The 22,057-nt window shown below is 47.7% G+C and overlaps 1 protein-coding gene and 1 pseudogene across 1 annotated transcript in view; one reads left to right on the top strand and one right to left on the bottom strand.

The window, feature by feature from the left end:
- The window catches only part of LOC132085543 (zinc finger protein 239-like), a 73,322-nt gene that overhangs the window by 16,973 nt on the left and 34,292 nt on the right, over positions 1–22,057 (bottom strand). The gene's annotated exons all lie outside the window — the stretch shown is intronic.
- LOC132085601 (olfactory receptor 14C36-like) lies at positions 20,993–21,925 on the top strand (annotated as a pseudogene).

Genomic DNA, 22,057 nt, shown 5'->3' on the forward strand with positions numbered 1-22,057 from the left:
CCCTTGCGGATGTCCACAAGTTGTGTGGGTCTTTGAATTGGGTAAGACCATGGCTCGGTCTGACTAATGAAGACCTTGCCCCTCTTTTCAATTTATTGAAAGGGGGAGAGGACCCAGGTGCTCCTAGGTCTGTTACCCCAGAGGCACAGAAAGCTCTAGAAAAGGTTCAGATTGCAATGTCCACAAGACAGGCCAACTGATGCCGGCCTGACCTGCCATTCAAATTTATCATCCTAGGTAAGTTGCCACACCTCCATGGAATTATTTTCCAGTGGGAGGAAAAACAAACACCTAAGGCAAAGAACACACCAAAAAAGGACCGGGACCAGAGCGACCCTCTCTTGATCATAGAATGGGTTTTCCTCAGTCACAAAAGGTCCAAGAGACTGACAAAGCCTCAGGAGCTGGTAGCAGAACTGATCCGAAAAGCAAGGACCCGGATCAGGGAGTTAGCAGGATGTGATTTTAAGTGCATTCACATTCCAGTTGAGTTAAAATCAGGTCAAAATACTATGAAATACTGGAACAATTGTTTCAAGAAAATGAAGTGTTGCAGTTTGCTCTGGATTCCTACTCAGGACAAATTTCGGTAGCACGGCCTGCTCACAAATTGTTCGAACAAGATGTTCAATTTACCTTAAAACTGAGAAGTGCTCTAAGTAGGAGACCTTTAAAAAGGGCTCTAACTGTCTTCACAGAAGCATCCGGGAGGTCCCACAAGTCCGTTATGACTTGGAAGGATCCTCAAACCCAGCAGTGGGAGACAGACATTGCTGAGGTGGAAGGTTCACCTCAGGTTGCTGAATTGGCTGCGGTTGTTAGGGCCTTTGAAAGGTTCTCAGAACCATTTAATCTGATTACAGACTCTGCATATGTGGCAGGAGTAGTATCCAGGGCAGATCAAGCAATACTGCAAGAGGTGTCTAACATCTCACTTTTCGAATTGCTCTCAAAACTGGTAAAGTTAGTCACTCACCGAGAGCAACCATTTTATGTGATGCATGTGAGGTCACACACTGACTTGCCAGGGTTTATCGCTGAAGGCAAAAGAAGGGCAGATGCTCTTGCTGCACCTGCAGTGATGGCCACTCTCCCAAATGTTTTTGAACAGGCAAAAATCAGCCACCAGCTTTTCCATCAAAATGCACCTGGCCTGGTTCGTCAGTTTAACATCACTCGAGAACAGGCCAAAGCGATTGTGGCCACATGCCCAAATTGCCAACAACATGCACTCCCTACAGTGAGTACGGGAGCAAACCCAAGGGGACTGAACAGTTGTGAACTGTGGCAAACAGATGTAACACACATACAGTCTTTTGGACGGCAGAAATATGTTCATGTTAGTGTAGATACCTTTTCTGGAGCGGTCTATGCTTCTGCCCACACAGGAGAATCATCTATTGATGCTATTAAGCACCTCTTACGGGCTTTTTCTTTCATGGGCATCCCCAAGGAGCTGAAAACTGATAATGGGCCTGCTTATAAATCCAAGGAATTCAGGAGCTTCCTGCAGCAATGGGGAGTAGAGCACAAAACTGGCATCCCCTACTCCCCTACAGGTCAAGCCATTGTAGAAAGAACTCACCGTGATATTAAAAGGGTCCTGGACCAGCAACAACAGGTTCTGAAGGTAGAACCTCCCCACATCCGGTTATCCAGGGCACTATTCACGATCAATTTTCTGAATTGTTTTTTGACAGCCTGAACCCACCCATCCTACGCCACTTTGGGGGGAACACTCGTAGACTGATGAAAGAAAAACCTCCAGTTTTAGTAAAGGACCCTGAGACTTGGAAAATGTTGGGACCATAAAATTGGTTACTTGGGGACGTGGATACGCCTGTGTGTCCACCCCCTCTGGTTTAAGGTGGGTTCCTTCCAAATGGGTAAAGCCCTATGTTCCCAAGGTCTCAGAGAAATCTACAGAAGCACCCCAGGTTGCTCATGCTGCCTGGAGAAGAAAACGCCGCACGCGTTCTCTGGAGGAAATTCCATTTAAGCCTCCTATCTGGAATAGTTTGTAATATATGTTTGTTTCAAGTTTTTGTACCAGTTTAGATCCCACTGTTCGTGTGTAGCCTCAAGATGCCATGAGACCGAGCCTGCTTCTCGTCCTACTCGTGATCATCCCACCTGCGATCTCCTGCATAGTGCCACAGCCCAAACCACATATGGACTACCTTGACAAAGGCTCTCGGACATCAACAGAGAAACTGACAACTGGCTGAATGGACTGTTCAAAGGCTGGGGACTCTCGGGCTGGTTGGGATCTATTCTGAAAACTGTGTTTTAGTGCTGTTTATTTTTTCTATAGTTTTGTAGTTGTTAGCATTGTTTTTGGACTAATCAAACGCATGGTTCTCAAGTTAATTTCAAGCTCATCTCCCCCTCCTGAGGTCTACCAATTGAAAGCCCTCAGTGCTCCAATGGATGACCTAGAAGCCTCAGTGGAAGACACTGACCCTCCTGTAGAGGAAGAACTGATTTACCAACCATGGTTTGGCAATCATTCTGCATCACAAACACAGTCCTCTTCTTTTTAAACAAAAGTAGGGGGAGATGTTGCAGTGTGTTGTAAACTTCCTTCCCCAGGTGTGCCAATACCTCTCTTCCCCGTCCCCCCTCGCCCCCTGCTGGGCTGTCAATCAGGTTTAACATTCCAGCAAGGCGTGGTGTGGTTGGTCAAGTTCAAAGGATGCCCCTCAGGCCCAGGGGTCATTGGCCTGTCTAGGTGTCATCCCCCCCTGAGACCCTGCCCCTCTCACCTGGTTGGGTGGCTCACCTGTACCTCCCCTCCCCCTGTCCCTGAGCTTAAAAGGTGAATGAGACCATGCGGTCAGATTCTGTTGGAGCAGTTGCTCACGTTCAGACCTCTGTAACCATGGAATAAACCTGTGGACATTAAACCCTCCGGCAGAATCCTCTCCTTTTTCTCTTCACCATCGCCTGAAGCTATTCCTCCTGAGGTAAACGGGGTTCCAACAAGCCTGGACTTGTTCAGTGCCCAGCTGCAACCACCAGCAAGCCAAGGTATCTCTGGGGTGATACACCGCAGTTGCTGCCTTTGGCCCAGCAGCGAGGGTCAGACTGGCCCAGGCACAATCCAACTGGTAATAATGGGAGCCTTTTTCCAATAGTGAGGTAGAGAGAGAGAGATCGAAAAAAGGGAAAAGGAAGGGAGAGCAAGCAAGTGACAGGGATAGAGACCTCCCCTGGAGCAGGGCAAGTGTGACATTGTCCCCTGTGTGTGTGTTGCCATCCCACGGTGGGGGTTTTACACCTGAGCCAGTTTGGGTAAGGGGGGTGGTGTTCACCCCCTGAGCAGGGATTACCCCACTGTTTCAGGGTGCAATGTAAGATGTAACCAAATGCATGTTTTCAATCACCATCTTCATCAACTCTTATAAACAGGTGGGGCAGTGTTCTTTATCTCTTCCATGACTCAGCCCTGATAACGCCCTCCAAGGGAGATATCTTCTGTGAATGTGCCATTGAGTGTCAATGCAGGACTGATAAAATTCCATCATCCCATTGTGTGATGCACCGCCCAGGGGGAGGATCCAAGCATTCCTACATGAATATAATCTGAGTCTTGCAAGCCCAGGAGCACCTTGCCTACTGGATTCCCAGAGGACAAGAGCTCCATTACCACCACTGGACCTTCAGAGGAAGACCAGACCCTTCTACAGGATCACTGCTTTGACAAAATCACGTTCATCACTCCAACAGGACTGCACCCACCATTTAATGGGACTGCTGACAACACCCTGACCAACAGGGTGTCAGGTTATATCCTGACTCTGTCAGTTTAAGGTAGTGTTTCTGTATCATTGCCTTGGTCCTAATTTTCTTATTAAATTGTAATTCTGACTTAGACTTTCCCTCATGTTTGCCGTCAAACCAGTACAAAACTCAATGTGCTCATCCCTTGTTTTCCTCCCAAAATAAGATTTCCCATTCCCAAACCTTCACCTGATGGAGGAGAAAGCTGCGAGGAAGAGGAAGATGCCCTGGGACACCCAGGCAGATGAGGAGGAAGTCGGTGCTCCTTTCTCCCTCTCTCCTGCTCCAGCTTCCAGCCCAGCACAGCCCCCGGCTGCAGGACAACCCTGGTGCCAGTGCCATCCTGCCAGTGATGCACTGGGGGGATCCCCTTCCCTCTGGCATGGAGGCAAATCCCATCCTCTCTTTCTCCTTCCTTCCCCAGGTAAGGAGCTGAGGATGGAGACCAGGGAGGAAAAATCTCCACATCAGAACCTTGTGAAAGAGGCCATTTTGAGCTACTCTAGTGCAGAGGAATCCAACATGGAGGAAATGCCACAGAGATCCCACAGGAGGAGGGGCTCCAAAGCCAGCCCAGGATTCTCTGAGGAAGAAAGAACCACCCAGAGCCAGGAAGGGGGACAGAGCTTTAGGCAGAGCTCAGAGATGGTGGTTCATGAGCAGCTTCGTGATGGGGAGAAGCCCCACAAGTACTTGCAGTGTGGGAAGAGCTTCAAACAGAGCAAGCACCTGGTCAGCCACCACATGAACCACACCGGGGAATGGGCCTACGAGTGTGGGGAATGTGGGAAGGGCTTCAGCTACAAATCCACCCTTGTGACCCACCAAGGCATCCACATTGGGGAGAGGCCCTGTGGGTGTCCGCAGTGTCAGAAGAGGTTTCACACCAGCTCCAGGCTCCTCCAGCACCCACAGATTCACTCGGAGGAGAGGCCCTTCTGCTGTCCTGACTATGGGAAGGGCTTCAGCCACAGCTCCCACCTCATCAGGCACCAGCGCATCCACACAGGGGAGAGGCCCTCCCAGTGCGCCACATGTGGGAAGAGGTTTCACACCAGCTCCCATCTCCTCCTGCATGAGCGGATTCACGATTCACACAGATGAGAGGCCATTTTGCTGTCCTGACTGTGGGAAGGGCTTCAAGCACAACTTCACCCTCATCAGGCACTGGCGCATCCACACTGGTGAGAGGCCCTTTGAGTGTCCCCAGTGTGGGAAGAGCTTCACCCAGAGCTCTCACTTGACAAGACACCAACAGAGCCACCAGTAAGGGAGGCCCTGCAAATGCCCCAGCTGGAGGAACAGCTTCATGCACTGCTCTGTCTTCATCACCCATGGGAGAACCCACATTGAGAAGAGCCCTTGTGATCCATTTTCTCTGTGATCCATGCTGGGAAGACACCTGCCTGTTGTCCTGCCCCTGCCCTTGACATGATGTGGGATTGAAGAACATGAGGGTCTGGCCATGGCCCTGTCATTACATTCACTCCAACCTCAGGTTACTGCCAGCGGCTGGAAAGGGACTCTGTATGTCTCGTTCCCTGAGGAGAGGAGTGCCCTTTCCAGGCAGGGGAAAATACGTGGCCAGGAAGAGGCTGCTGTTGATATTGCAGTTTTCACTGTAAATAGCTTTTCTTTACTATTCTGTTATCAATATTGTTTCTGTTCCATTTTTCCCTTATCTTGTTGCTGTTCCCAAGAATTTGTTTTTATCCCAGCCTGGGATCTTTGCCTTTTGTGCTTTCCATGGGAGGCAGGAGGGCAGCGAGGACAGCGCAGTTTTAGCAAGAGCAGAAAATTGGGGAATCCCATTCCTGAACCCCGGCCCGTGGAAACCGAGCATCCCAGCTGGTCCCAGCCCTGGTGGCCATGGCAACAGCCCTGGGAGCGGGTCCCTAGTTGGGGCTGTGGGAACCTCTTCCCTCTGGTGCCCAGGGACAGGAGTGGAGGGAACGGCTGCAGCTGAGTCGGGGCAGGCTCAGGTTGGATGTCAGGAAAAGGTTTTTGCCCAGAGGCTGCTGGGGCCCTGCCCAGGCTCTCCAGGGAAGGGTCCCAGCTCCAGGGCTCTCTGAGCTCCAGCAGCGTTTGGACAGCGCTGCCAGGCCCCGGCTGGCATTGTTGGGGTGTCCTGTGCAGGGCCAGCAGTTGGACTGGAGGATCCTGATGGGTCCCTCCCAGCTCAGCCCATTCTGTGGTTCTGGGATCCCAGGAGCCTGGGGATGGGGCTGCCAACGGTTGCCATGGAAACGGGTTCTGGCTGCAGGCCTGAGCTAGTGTCCATGGCAACCACCTCTGGCATGGGGTATCCATGGAGCTTCCATGGAAACTGACCATAGCAACAGGGGGCTGGTGATGGTTGCCTGTTGAAGTGAGGGGGAGAACGACCATCCTATAATGCATCGAACTCCGACTTTATTGATCGATCCGTCACTTTAAATAACAGTGTTAATTAACTTCATGCATATTCCAAAATACAGCTTTATGATAGGCTAACAGAGAAAACTCTAACCACTCCTTTTGTTTTACAATACCGTTGATTGTTTACATCAAACAAAATCAGTGTTCTCACTGTGATACGAACGGTTCCCAAAACTTCCATAACTGTTCCCAGGGTGCCATCTTTTCCCAGAGAGGATGTTACCTTTGTTATGGGAAGACTGCCTGAGAACTTTATTGCTTATACAAGGATGCCTGAGAGAGACTAATTGTTTATAGAAGTCAGGCTGGAAACTGCTTTGAAACTGCTTCACAGCTACCTGTTACTTTTCTCTCAGCTGCATGGCTTCGTGGCCTTTTTCTTTAAGCCATGCTTGAACTAAACTCCCGACATTTCCCCCGTCTTTTTCTTTAAAAGAAAGGAGGTTAGTTTGCCACATTTTCTCTATCATCCTACTAACCATTTTTTGGATACAGCTACAGAAACAAGGTAATATAAGTAAAAACAATAAGAGTACTCCTAATATCCCTATAGCATATGTTATAAGGTTTCTTAGCCAGGGTCCCAATCCGAAACTTTTAAGCCACCCATCAATACCTAATCCTTCTTCTTCCTTAAGCTTATTAAGCCCTAGCCGTAGCTCTTTTATCTTAGCATGAATAGATACAGAATGATCAGATAAATTCATGCAACACATTCCTTCAAACTCTTCACACCCATGGCCTTGAGCTAATAATAAGAAATCTATAGCAGCTCTATTTTGTAAATCAGTGTGGTTAACACTTTGTACATCTGAAGATAACATATCTAATATCTGTGAAGTTTTATTTAGTTCACCCTTAGCCCAACACCCTATTTGTTTTGCTAGAGTCAATGCTTTGCTTGCAGCACCCCAGGGTAGGAAAGCTGAAACCATCACTTGTTTAAATTTACTCCAGAACCACGGATCTCCTATTTGACTACAGTCCAAGTCATGTAAGCTACGCTTTTGCCTGCTTACCTGATGACTTAATTGCATCAGCACAGATATATTAGGGTGAAATAGTGATAACTTGCCTAAATAACAAGGTCCACCCTGAGGTTGAGCAGGTATACCATTCCAGGCTCTATCTCCACAAATTAGAAATATTCCTGTAGGTAATTTCTTAGGTGTCATGATGCTAGAGCCTTTACAATGGCTGTAGAGTTGTTTAGACACTATGTTTGGCTTTAGGGCTGAATCCAAAGTTGCCCATGTTTGTTTATATGGATTCATCTTTTGAGGATTAAAATAATCAAAGTTAAACCATCCACCATCAGAAGTGCTGGTCATGCTAGCATTTGCACTTCCAAAAAGCTCTAACTCCTCAGGTGGAGAATGCAAAGGAATATTAAGAGATTGAAGTAACAGGCATTGACGGTAGCCATCACTCTGACTGGCAGTATACCCTATAGGCAATTTAATATTTACCATACTGTGCATACATAAGGCACGGTTATTAATAAAACTGCAGAATTCTTGAGGAGACCATACTGGGAGTCCTACCAAACAGGTTCGAAAGGGGTTGGTAACTCCTCCAATGCTGAGACAAAGCGAAGTCTGATTAATCTGCCTAGCAAGTGTTATTCATACATTATCTCTAGGTTGATTAAACTGTATTACCCTTAATTCTTCAGCTACCACTACACCTAGCAATATAACAAAAGTAAACCTCATTTTTCTGTTTTTACTTTGACCTTTTTTTTTTTTTTTTTCTTATCAGTTTTTAACCTTTAACCCTTTTCAAAATACACTGTACCTCCCACCGATAATAAGCCAAGATTTTCTGCTCATGTGTCTCATAAAGATCTAAAGCTGAGGCAGTGTTGAGTCCTGTTGCATTTCGTAGAGCCCACTCCCAATTACATTCCCAGTTATGTCCACGATTACAGGTATCACACCACAAACGAGAAAGTGACAACTGATCCACCCAAAAGGTCTCATCACAACCTCCACAACACAGTACAACCCAAGCAGCACAATGTGGGCTGTGACATTCAAGGCAGTTCTCTTTTGCCGGTCCTTTTATATGGAAAGATGATAATGATTCAATAATGTCAATCAGTTCCCCGGTCGTCCGGCAACAGTGTTTTATCCCAAAGGGTTAAAACCACCCTCAGCTGAGCTACAATGTCCGGCCTTATCAGGCATTGCACGGTAGGTGGTAATTGGACTAAGAAAAGAAAGCTGTTAGCTGTTTTCATTTATGTGAACCTGGAGAGGAGGCGAATGGCAAGTCTGAAAACGATCCTTTCTGTCCTTGAGATTTTCACATCCACCTCTTCCCTGGGTTTCTCAAAAATGTTCAAAATCAGTTTTATAGTCTGTAATCCTTTAGTCATTTGGCTGAAATGGCATCAGCTGGGCGATTCTCAGTCCTTTGTTGATTTGGAGTGGTGAGAAAGTAGTATGCACTTGAAGCACTTAAAATACTTAACTTAGCAGACTTATTTTCAAATTAATAGAACTTAACTGGCTTCAAAATTCTATGGGCTAACTGTGCTACACTCTTTGCAACATAAGAATAGGCAGTTCTAATAACTAAATAGTATTTTCAGCTAGCAAGGTTTCTCTGATGTTTACAACAACACTTTGAACACAAGTCATAAAACAAACACCTATCCTAAAAGCATAAATCTATCTAACATCACTTAAACTTAATAGCACTTATACTTAAAATACTTAAACTTAAAATATTTAAACTTAATAGAACTTAACATTACTTAAACTTATCTTTACTTAAACTTAATAGAATTTTAAATCAACAGAACTTACATGTAAAATCTCTTAATTCTAACAAAACCACAACAAAATCTAACTGATTTTAGACTTATTTGTAAATAATGTAAGATCAAACTTAACAGAATCTAACTTATCTTAAACCTAATATGATTTAACCTTAACAGACCTCGAAACTTAACAGCAAATAAACTTAACAAACTTAACCTTAATAGTATTTAGCATTTAATTTAACTTAAACTACTTAATAACAGATAAAACTTACTATAGACATAAAATATAGCATTTACTATAACTTACTTACAGGCCCGATTCTAAAATATTAAGCTAAAATAACTTTGTTCACGTGTTTGCTATAGCATTTCTATATCAAAAAGCACACTCACAACATCTCACTCATACAATCAGTCTAACATATCTTAACATTTTTAAACTTTTCAAAATATAATTCTAGAGTCTGATGTTCCACTGACTGAGCCATCCGGGCTTCTGATGTTAAAGTCTCTGCCAATACAGGTGATTTCAAGACAGCATACCAATGCCGAGCCAAACCGGCCGAAATTTGACCCATGCATACAGTACGCTGATTCCTGTTTCACAGTCTCTGCCAGGAAAAACAAAAGTTCCTTTAACTTTCCTTGTTTACCATCACTGGTTTCTTAATTTCAACAGGGATCTTTTCCTTTTGTTGACAAAAGTTACATCCATTAGGCTGTTAGGTCTTAAACTGAAGCTTTTGCCGGCTGTGGGGGGAGGGAGAAACGCTCCCGCTGCAAAAAGCGCTCCAGTCCCGCGGCGCGTGTGTCGGAGCGGGCGAAACCCCCCCCCCTGCGCTGGGCTCTTTGTTTACTCGCCGGCAGGCTGACTCCGCTGCAGGCACCGCTGCACCCGTGGCTCCCCCCGCGGCGGCTTCGCTCTCCCCCCGCGGCGGCTTCCTGTGGTGTCGGGTTGGAGACAGAAGAAGGTGCCGATGCTGCAGCGATGACTTCTGTTGGTGCCTGGTCGTCCGAGCGGCATTTTTGGGCCCATATTATTTGATTTGCAAATGCAGCTGACGCTTGGTGAGGTGCAAGAGCAGCTAATACCTGACTCTGAGAGGACTTTGCCTGTTCTTGCAAGCCTATTCCTGACGTTGATTTCTGTTTGATCGCATCTACCACAAAAGCCTGCTGTCCCGTAGATATGAGGGCCATCTTCTCTAATGCCTCTTCTATAGTCCAATTAGTACCTAGGGTGTTAAGTACTCTCCTATTAGTAGAATTACAATTTCGGAGAGCACACTCCCTGAGCAATACTCCCCTAAGATATTTTGGCACCTCAGCTCTTTCAATTTCTGCAGCAACCTTGTCAACAAAAGAGCTAAATGATTCCTCTCTGCCTTGCTTGATTCCTATATATACAGGTCTCTCTTCTGGTTCCTTTACCCTTTCCATCGCGAGTCTGACTAACCTTATTGCCTCCCGGCACTTCTCTTGACCTATTAAGGCTTGTGCCTCAGGACGAAAGAAAGGTCCCAGACCCATAAGCTCACTAACAGTGACGCCATGGAGAGGGTCACCCTGCTGCCTTTGTACTGCCACGCACTCGCTAACGAGCGCTTGCCAATGAGCATTAAACAGCAATTGTTGATGTTGGGTAAAGATTAATTTAACTATGCCACGACAATCATTAATAAGAAGAATACTGGTGTCAAAAATATAGTCGAGCATTTGCTTGGCTGGTTCGCTTTTAAAGCCAAACTGGCTAACAGTAGCTCGCAACTGAGATAACATCTTCCAATCTAAAGCACTAATTGTCGCTTGCATACCTCCGCCAGCCTGGGGGGTGAAAATAACCGGACAAGCCAGTTCGCTCGCTAAGCTTATCAACTCCTGGTCTCCCTTCTCCATTGCATCTTTGGCAAGAGCTGCCCACGCATCCCATCTTTCCCGTGCAATCATCACCGCTCGATCGTTTTCCAACCCAGGGCTCTGATTACTTTTCGGGAACGGGACACACGTTTGTGGCCCTGGCTGCTGCGATGCAAGCAATACGGGAGACTCAGAAGTGCTATGCGTAGCCTGCGGCGAAGCGGGCAATAAAGCACCCTGCGGAGCACCCTGCGGAGCACCCTGCGGAGCTTGGCTCGTCAGGGGGGGCTGGCTCGTTAAAGGAGGCGGTAGAAGCGGCGCAGAGGGTAGTAAAGCGCCCTGTGGAGCCTGGCTCGGCGCCTGGCTTGCCGAGGGAGGAGGCGAGGTCGGTAATGAAACCGTCCTCATTGCAGGGCCAGGAGGAGTCCCCGACTCTTTATCAAACTCCCTCTCTTGATCGTATTCTTTATTACGATCGTGAGCGGCAGTAGCCTGATAGGCAGCCCTCTTTTCCGCCTGAAACTGCAACAGTTCGTTGTTAATAACCCGCCATAATTTACCCATTTTCCTAGCAGTTTTATCATCGTCTAACGTAGCCTGCCATAATATATCACCAAATTTACGCCACTCCGACAACTCGTGAACCGTGTGGGGATTCACAAAGACTCCCCTTTCCAGACCATAAGCCAAAAGACCTTGCAATTCTTTCTGTAAGTCTATACCCTTAATTTGCCTTTTTTGCAAAAATGTAATAAAAAGTTCATATGCGGCTTGTCTTTCCATACCTCTTTTTAAGTGCGCACTTTCACCTAGCAGCGTATTCCAAGACTTCTATGCCGCACGTATCAGCTGGCCCATCTAATTATGGTCGCCAGGGCACGGCGCGTATCGGCGGTTTTCTTTTTTCCTCCGCTTTAATTTCGCGCTTATTGCCGCTCCCGCTGCTTCGGAGCCTGAACCATTCCTCACTTATCCTTTGGTGTTCGCAATCCCCGTGATGGCCGCGATCGTCGTGGTGTCCGCTATCATGTCCGGGTGTCACCAATTTGTTGAAGTGAGGGGGAGAACGACCATCCTATAATGCATCGAACTCCGACTTTATTGATCGATCCGTCACTTTAAATAACAGTGTTAATTAACTTCATGCATATTCCAAAATACAGCTTTATGATAGGCTAACAGAGAAAACTCTAACCACTCCTTTTGTTTTACAATACCGTTGATTGTTTACATCAAACAAAATCAGTGTTCTCACTGTGATACGAACGGTTCCCAAAACTTCCATAACTGTTCCCAGGGTGCCATCTTTTCCCAGAGAGGATGTTACCTTTGTTATGGGAAGACTGCCTGAGAACTTTATTGCTTATACAAGGATGCCTGAGAGAGACTAATTGTTTATAGAAGTCAGGCTGGAAACTGCTTTGAAACTGCTTCACAGCTACCTGTTACTTTTCTCTCAGCTGCATGGCTTCGTGGCCTTTTTCTTTAAGCCATGCTTGAACTAAACTCCCGACAGTTGCCATGGAAACTGACCATAGCAAGAGGGGCTGGTGATGGTTGCCATGGAAACTGACCATAGCAACAGGGGGCCCCTGATGGTTGCCTGCTAAGGATCTGATTTGTCACAGGCCCTCACAGGGGTTCCATGTGGATTTCCAAGAGTCTCCAGGCTGTTCCAGAGCTGCAATGTCACAAGCACAGACAGGGGCTCCATAGAGACCTGCCAGGGCTTCTGGAGATGGTAAAGAGCCGTGTGGTCAGAGGCAGTCACAGCCATTCCTTGGTGACATCCCAGGGGACCTTGGGCTGCAAAGGCACCGATCTGTCACAGGCACTCACAGGGGCTCCACAGTGACATCCCAGGAGTCCCCAGGCTGCCAAAGGGCCAGGATGTCCCAGACACTCACAGGGGTTCCTGTTACAGGCAGAGTGGTACCTTCAGGTGAAGTTCATTAGAGAAGCTCCTGTTGGGTAACAAGGCGCAGAAAGGATCCCCAATACCCCCCATAGATCCCAAAATGTCACTGTTGAGTCAGAGATGACACAGACTCAGATCAGAAGGCTAAAGGCCAAAAACCACCCGTTGATTCTATCCTCTTATTTTATACCTTGGTTTGCTACAGGTGGACGTCACTGGTCCTTTAATCAACACATTTCACATGATTGGCCAGTTAAGACAACACCCTTCAGTAAACACTTTCATGAAAAGAACCAACTTTTTACAAACATTGTCGGGGCACCAGTTATTGATGTTTATTTTATGTTGAGCCTTTTTGGGGACTCCCTGGATGGGGTAAACCCTCCTGTAGCAATTCTGTGCCAGATAAAAGGAGATGCACAGGACTTTTTTGGTCTTCAGCTTCTTGTTTATTGTCATCTTATCTAAAGTTTTGCATTGCTGTCCACACCAGGCTCAGCACGCTGGAAAGACACCTCAAAATGGCCCTAAAATGCACGGTTTCAAGGTCTTTTAATGTTGTCTCATTCAATTAACTCTTAAAATGTACATTATTTCTATTTAACTGCCAATAACTCATCCCCTGACTGTCCACATAAACTCTACACTGTGCTTTCCTTGACCAATCACCCTGTGCCACCAACACGGCAAAACATGAAGTAGATGAAAAAGAAGACAGGGACTACAGCCCAATTCCTCCATCTTGCTTCCTATCTACAATATACCAAAAATCCCAAAACCTAAATTTCTCATCGAAGTGACATACTACACTACTCTCCATTATCTATTTCACACTTTGGTAAATTCTAATCTTTCTCAAAGTCTTGGAAGTCCTCTCCATGGCGAAGGTTAAAGACAGTGTTTCTCTGGGGGTCAGGACCCCTCAGAGCAGACACAGAAATATTCCCTGTGCCCTGGATTGCCACACATTTAACCTAAAATCCTTTAACCCTTAATATGTGAAGTTATCCAAAAATGTTCCAGGTAAGCAGGATTATAAGGAGAAGAAATAGAGAACAGAAAGACAGCAGATCCATAGAAAGACACACACATAAGCACCAACTGCTGGGGTACCAGCATTGCTAACAGAGGAACCCCAGGAGAAGGCAGGATCCAAACCATAAGCTGGCCTTGTGCTCTGGCTTTTAACCCCCTCGGCCTTCAAGGGCCCGCCCCTGGGGTGAGACTGCCAGTTGTCCAATCAGAGCCAGGGTAGGCACCACCTGCTGGGCTGTGATTGATTGACAGATCAGCCAATCAGAGCTCGGTTAACACTGCCCCTGCTATGTGACTGACAGGTCTGCCAGGCCAGGGCTGGGGATGAGGCTCTGTTCCACCACAAACCAAGGCCTGACCAGGCCGTGGCCCTACACGGGTATTCCGAGCATCCCAAGGTGTCTCAGGACATCGATCTCATCCAGCCTCTGACAATGACCACAGTGACATTACGGAACCTCATGGAACCAAGGGTCCACGGTGACATGGTGGACCTCCGTGTACTGAGGAGTCCATTGTGGCTGAGAGGCAAGATGTCTTCACAGACTATTCAACGGGTGAATGTAGGGATGTTAGCATCTTTGAAATGGGTCTTAATGTCTCTACTAACTTCAAGAAACATTTTAACTACAGAGACCGGACAGCTTGGTATAGGAACGTGCTTCTTGTTGACGGAGTGACAAAACTATTCTTTGTTTTCTTAAAAAGAAAAAAAGCTCAGAAGTTTCTCTCCTCAATTATGTGAAAAGACATTTCATAGGAAGCCTCCTGAAACAGAAAAGGGTGTGCACAAGCCTGAACTTCTGAACTCTGGGTTAAAATCACTGGTTCAAGAGGGGAATATGGGGTAGGGGGTTCAAAAAGTCTGTATCATCTGAGTACCTCAGCCAATGGGGAAAGGAAGGGGGCAACATGTGGCTAGGAGCTTTGATAAAAGGAGGCTGATCCCTCTTGAAACTTCGAGGAGAAAACTCCATGGGCATGTGCCCTGGTGGATTCTCTCCCTTTATTCCATTAAAGTTTAAGGACTCCTCTGTCTCCTTTATGGACACTGGCTTTTCATAGTGTGATTTTCCATACATGACACCATGGAACATCACAGAACCAGGGAGCCATTGTGACACATCAAGGCCCTGTTGGAACAGAAAAACCATTGCTGACAGTACAGAACTCATGGAACCAAGGGGCCATTGGAACAATGCACATCCAAGGACACCATGGTGACACTATGGAACCTCATGGAATCAGGGAGACCATTGTGACACTCTGGTACCTCACAGAATCAGGGGGACCATTACAAAATTCAGGACACCTGTGGAATCAAGGGTCAAGGATGAAGCTGTGGGGCCCATAGAACCAAGGAGCCATTGGGACACAGTGGGGCCGCAGGGAGCCGAGGGGCCATGGTGACATTGCAAGGGCTCAGGGAAGCATGGGGCTATTGTGACACTACAGAAGAAAGGAGAACAATGTGACACTCCAGGGCCTCATGGAACCAAGGAGACCATTGGGACACTGTGGGGCCCTATGCAACCAAGGGCACAGGGAACAGGTATGGCTGGTTTGGCCTCCTGGGGGCTGCTGGACAGGTCTGGCTGACCTTGGCATGTCAAGGCTGCTTCTCCTCTGCCCCTGAAGCACTGGGACTCTGGGCTTTCCTTCCTATGGGAGAGAATTGTCCTTGCCCTGCAGGAGCTCATGGCTGAAACTGGGATTCCTCTTCCAAATTTTCTTATATGCAAAGATTGTTCCCAGATGAAATCTGCCAGGAGAGACAGATCTGGATGCCTTGGCCACCCAGGGGCCACTTCTCATCTGCCTTTGAAACACTGGGATCATGTGCTTTTCTTTCTTATGGGAAAAAACCATCCATCTCGACCAGGTGCCCATGGCCAAAATTGAGAATCTGCCTCCAGAATTCCCAACATCCAAGGATAGCTCCCAGACAAAAGCTGCCAGGACTGACAAGTCTGGTTGTCCTTGGCTTCCTGAGGGCTGGCACTCATATGCCTATGAAGCACTGTACTTTCCTTCCTAATGAAAAGGACTTGTCTTCCTGTCCAGGCACCCATAGCCAAAACTGAGATTCCACCTCCAAAATGCCCTATGTCCAAGGAGAGTCCCTAGATGAAAGGTGCCAGGACAGACAGGTGTGGCTGTGTTGGCCTAAGGGTGGCCACCTCTCATCTTCTTCAAAAACATTTATACTTGGCTTTTTTTTAATTTTTGGTAAAAACCATCCATCCTGACCCGGTGCCCATAGCCAAACCTGGAATTCTACCTCCAAAACTCCGTACATTCAAGGATTGCTCCCAAATGAAAGCCAGACAGGTCTAGCTGCCCTTGCCACTTAAGAGCTGTCCCTCACCTGCCTCAAAACACTGTGGCTCAATGCTTTCTTTCCTCTGGAAAAGAACCATCCTTCTTCTCAAGGAGTCCAAAGTCAAAATTGAGATTTCTCCTCTGAAATTCCATATATCCAAGGACTCCTCCATGACAAAAGCTGCCATGACAATCAGGTCTGGCTGGCTTGGGATCCAGGACAGGAGCCACCTGTCTCCTCTTCTGCCTTTGAAACACTTGGGCTCCGTGCTTTCCTTCCTCTGAAAAAGAACTGTCATTCTTATCTACAAAGAAATGGCCAAAGTTGGGATTCCACCTCCCAAATTCCCTATATCCAAGGGTTGCTTTCATACAAAAGCAACTAGAACAGAGAGGTCTGGCTGATTTAGGCCTCTGATGGCCACCTTTTGTTTGCCCCTCAAATATTGGTGTTCCCTGCTTTCCTTCCTATGTAAAAGAACCGTGCTTCTCCTCCAGGTGTCCATGTCTGAAATTGGGATTCCATCTCCAAAATTCTGTATATCCAAGGGTTGCTCCCAGGTAAATCTGTCAGTACCATCAAGTCTGGCTGGCCTCTGGTGGATGCCCCTGCAACACTGGGGCTGGGTTCTTTCCTTGGGAAAGAAGGAAGATCCCTGGGACACTCTGGGGACCTCATGGAACCAAGGGGATCATTGTGGCACCATTGGAGCCCATGGAACCAAGGGGCCATGGTGACACAGAAAAGCCCCATGGACCCAGAGACCATTATGACTCTGTGGGGCCTGATGGAACCAGGAAGACCATTGTGACCCTTCAGGGCCTCGTGTCACCAAGGGGGCATTATGACACTTCAGGTCCTCATGGAAGCAAGAGACCACTGGGACACTGTGGGGCCCCATGGAACTGAGGGAACATGGAGCAGGTCTGGCTGCAAGTACTGAGCCCAGCTGGGGTCACGGAACCATCTGCAGGCCCCAGGTGAGATATGAACTCTTTCAGTGCTTCCATCCTCCCTTGAGTCAGAGAAAAGGACAAAGTGCAGGCACATAGAGGAATAACATGAAGACACCGAGGGCAACGAAGAGGAAGTTGAGTCCCAGATGGGAGGGATGAGGAGATGTCCTCATCTTGGGGCTGCAATCCTCTGGTAAAGCTATGGAGAAGGATATAACTGATACATCAGACTCTCTTTTTCACTGTATCACATTGAAAATTTGGGGAGATGACTTGTTCAGCAAAGCCCTCCATGCTAAAGTAGCAAATGTCAAAGTAGCTGTGATCCCATGAGAAGTTTGAACATGGAAAAAGGGAAGCGTGATGAGATCCTATGCCTTCACAGGGAAAAGAAAAAGATGTCCTCAGAGATGAAGATGATTTCAGAAATAGATGAGGAGAACCTTTGCTCTTACACAACTCATCTTTTAACTAATACCCCATAAGTTGACATGGCCCATAAACACAACTGTAAAAGAGCTTTGAAAAACTGGGAGGGATGTCACAATTGCAGATTTTTCTGGGCAGTTGCTATTCATGGAAATTGAGAGCGACAAGAGAAGTGTCTCTTCTGGACAAGTCTCCGTAGCATGAAAGAGAGACTCCTCTCCTTAATTGAACTCAAGAAAGACTATTCTAGTTGGGGTAAACTGACTGAAAATTCTAGGTTTGTCTCTTTATATTTTCAGTAACAAAGAAAATGTTGTAGGGAGAGGAGAAGTGTTCTGAAAGTTGTGTTCTTATTACTCTTTCTTTTAGTTGCTATTAATGAACTTTTCTTTATACCCTCTAAAAGATTTGAGCCTGCTTTGCTGTTCTCCTAATCTTATCACACAGGAGGAAATAAGTAACTATATTCTAGTGAGTGCACTGGTAATTAGCCAACACTGAAGCCACAACAATAAATGCTGCATGCTCCAAGAAATCTCAAATTGGCGAACCAAAACCACTACAGAAATATTTCTGATGAACTGCACTAGAGCAGAGGGAAATCAAGGCAGAGCCATGGTTTGTCAGGACTTGCTTGATCTTAATGAGCCCTGTGGTGCATTTGGAGCTGAGCCCTGGAACCTCAGGGTCTGAGAGAAGACTGCACAAACCTTTCCAGGAGTCCAAGTCAGAAGAAAATTCCAAAGTGTCTCAAACCATGGATGCATCCCACTGAGGTCCATCTGCTACACAGGCTCGTCATGGACTCCTTGCAGGAGAGAAATGGAGGCCAGGATGGCACAAAAACTTCTCAGAGATTCAGTGTGAAAAGGAAAATCGGGAGTACCTTAAAGATCTTGAGTATCTCAAAGTATTAATGAGCCCCACTAAATGTAAGTACAAAGCTCTCCAGGGACTCGTTAAAGCAGATAACGGGGGCCATGATTTCACAAAACTCTCACAGAGTCTGTATCAAAAGGGAAACACCAAGTAACTTAAAATAACTGAAGTACCTTGAAGCATTAATGAGCCCCACTGAGTGTTGTTACTGACAAAGGCTCTCCAGGGACTAATTACAGCAGATAATTGGAGGCCATGATTGCACAAACTTCTCAGAGACTCCAAGACAAAAGCCAAACCCAAAATCCTTTGAAAAACTCTGTGAGCATTCAGGAGCCCCCAGGGCCATTACTGAGCAAGGCTCCCCAGGGACTCCTTCCAGCAGATCCTTGAGGCCACTGGGATGTGGGCTAGGGGGGAATGCTGAGGGCAGGACAAGGGGCTGACAGTGCCCAGCCTGGCTGGGGCTGTGCCAGGAGGCCCCAGGGCCTCAGAACAAGGTGTCTCCTCCCAGCCGTTGGTGGCACAGACACTGATGTGCCCCAGGGCACCAAGACTTGGCTTCTCTTTGTCCCTACCTGTCATCACTGCCTCCAGTTCTCTGCTCTGCCTGGGGACACTTTCTCAGTTGTGTCCCTCAGTGGAACCCATTAAAAGTCGAAGAAACTTTGGAGTTGGATTCTGACTTGGAGTTCTGGAGAGGTTTCTTCATCTCCCTCTCAGGGACTGATGTTCCGGGCCTCAGCACAAAGCCCCAGAGGCTCATTAATGTTCTTGTGCTGTGTCTGTGCTGCTGAGCTGGGCTGGGCTCGTGGCACAGAGGCAGCTCCTGGTAACCAAGAAGAGCTTCAAAAGCACATTTCTCTTGATGAGCAGCTCTTCTGCCAGCCCAGCAGGGCTGGGACACTGCCTGCAGCCACCCCAGGCCCAGCACAGAGGCACAGAGAGCTTCAATCAGTCAGGGCTGGGGAGGTGCTGAGAAGTGCCTGGGGCACAATCACAGCCAGTCCTTTGCACAGGAACCTCTGACTGCAGGACAATGCAGCTGCAGCTCCTGAAGCCATCTCCTAAAGCTGGAACATCCCAATGCCTACAGACCCTGTGAGTACAACTCTGGGTGTTTGTGGTGCAAAGGAGGAGAAATGCTCATGAAGCTCTGACATGCTGAGAGGTTCTAATAAGTCATAGAATATTTCCAAGACAAGATTTTTAATAAAAGTGAGGAAATTTACTAAGAGTTCAAGTATTCAGTTTCCTAATATTAGAGAATGTCAGGAAGGTAGGGTTAAATATTAAAGATAGTATGAATTGCTAATCATTATATTCTTCAAGTCCCTGAGATATCCAAACTGTTGGTTTTAGCGATCAATAGATTCACAGGAGATCCCTAATGTGCTTTCAGTCACTCTGCCCATGGACAGCACCAGTGTCACCTTTGCTGGACCCATCAGGCTCAGTCTGAGCTGTCCTTTCTACAAGCTGCAAACAGAACCTGCCCCCAGCCAGTGCCCTGCAAACAGGCAGGGTTCTGTACGGCCAAGGAGGGTGCACAGAGACTTGCAGTCTGTGAGTGCTGGCAGGGAGAGATCAGGCACAGGGAAACACCTGCAGGAGGAAAACCTCCAGGAAGCAGTGAGAAGATCGGGCAATGAGAGAAAACAAAACCCAGGAATGCTGTGGCAGGGAGAGTTTAGAGATGCCCACAGGATCCCCTCCAGTGCAGCCCCTCCCTCTGAACAAGCCCCCTCCCTCCTGTGCCGCAGCTCAGCCTCCGCCCTCAGGGCTGGGGCTCCAAGGCGTGCAGCCCCTCCTGTGCAGGCAGAGCTGCAGCAATGCCGTGGGGCAGCTCTGCAGCCCCGGGCCCAGTTCCCTCTGCAGAGCGCAGGGCTGGGAGCAGCTGCCGGGCATGGGGGCTCTGGAAGGGAGCACAGCTGGCTCAGGGTGACGCTGTCCCCAGTGCCTGGCTCTGGGCAATGCTGTCAGTGCAGCCAGGGAAGGAGCTGCATCTCCCTCAATCCAATGCCATCATGAGGACACTTGGGAGTCTCCCTGAGATTTCAGTCCAAGCTGGGAGCTTCAATCCAGGGTGCAAACCTGTCCTGGAGCATTTCTGAGTTATAAGATTGATGGGGAAAGGCAGAGGTGTTGTGACACAGAAAATGCTGCTGGGTTGGTAAAATGAGCAAAGTGAGTCCTTGGCTACAAATGTGGAGCTGGGCTGTGGTGGATCCATCTGCTCTCACCAGTAGGTGGTGGCATTTTAAGGGAAGCTTAAGAAGGTGGTCACCTTCCACCTGAGAAAGTTTAAAGCCCAAAGAAACTCTGAACAGGTCAGAAGTACAGACCATCTCTCCTCAGTCTGCATTCATCATCTTGACCCAGGGAACTCACTCTGTTCTCCCTGAGGGCCTAAGACATGCTTTTGTTTTTATATCCAAAACAACCAGCAGAGACATGGGGGGAGCTTATAAAGAAAACCTCAGAACTCTTAAACATTAAAGGCAATGTCTGTGTGTTACCGAGGAGGATGTATGGGAAATGGCCTTGATTTTGTTTACAGGTACCTCCCCTAAGTATTTACTGTCCTTTCTGCATGAACAGGTCCCCATGTGCAGCCCCAGCAAATGTCCAACAGCAGCTCCATCAGGCACTTCCTCCTGCTGGCATTGGCAGACACGCGGCAGCTGCAGCTCCTGCACTTCTGCCTCTTGCTGGGCATCTCCCTGGCTGCCCTCCTGGGCAACGGCCTCATCATCAGTGCCGTAGCCTGCGGCCACCACCTGCACACGCCCATGTTCTTCTTCCTGCTCAACCTAGCCCTCAGCAACCTGGGCTCCATCTGCACCACTGTCCCCAAAGCCATGCACAATTCCCTCTGGGACACCAGGAACATCTCCTTCACAGGATGTGCTGCTCAGCTCTTTTTCTTTATGTTCTTCATTGGAGCAGAGTTTTATCTGCTGACCATCATGTGCTACGACCGCTACGTATCCATCTGCAAACCCCTGCACTATGGGACCCTCCTGGGCAGCAGAGCTTGTGCCCACATGGCAGCAGCTGCCTGGGCCAGTGCCTTTCTCTATGCTCTCATGCACACAGCCAATACATTTTCCCTGCCCCTGTGCCATGGAAATGTCCTGGGCCAGTTCTTCTGTGAAATCCCACAGATCCTCAAGCTCTCCTGCTCCAAATACCAACCCAGGGAAGTGGGACTTCTTGCTGTCAGTGCCTGTTCGGTATGTGGCTGTTTTGTGTTCATTGTTTTCTCCTATGTGCAGATCTTCAGGGCTGTGCTGAGGATCCCCTCTGAGCAGGGACGTCACTAAGCCTTTTCCACCTGCCTCCCTCACCTGGGTGTGCTATCCATGTTTATCAGCACAGGCACATTTGCCTATTTGAAGCCTCCCAATATTTCCTCCCCTTCCCTGGATGTGGCCCTGTACGTTCTGTACTCGGTGGTGCTTCCAGCCCTGAACCCCCTGATCTACAGCCTGAGGAACCAGGAGCTCAAGGCTGCAGTGTGGAGGTTGATGACTGCATGCTTTCAGAAACATTAAAATGCTGGGCAATATCTGCAAATAACTTGTAATCAAAGTCATCTTTGCTACTTCTTTTTGGCTTAAGTGTGGAGGTTCTTTTCCTTTGTTTTATGTTTAAATATAGTCCAGAAAAAATGTCATTGTTTGTGC

This window comes from Ammospiza nelsoni, chromosome 31 (genome assembly GCF_027579445.1).
Source record: "Ammospiza nelsoni isolate bAmmNel1 chromosome 31, bAmmNel1.pri, whole genome shotgun sequence".
NCBI classification, from domain to species: domain Eukaryota; kingdom Metazoa; phylum Chordata; class Aves; order Passeriformes; family Passerellidae; genus Ammospiza; species Ammospiza nelsoni.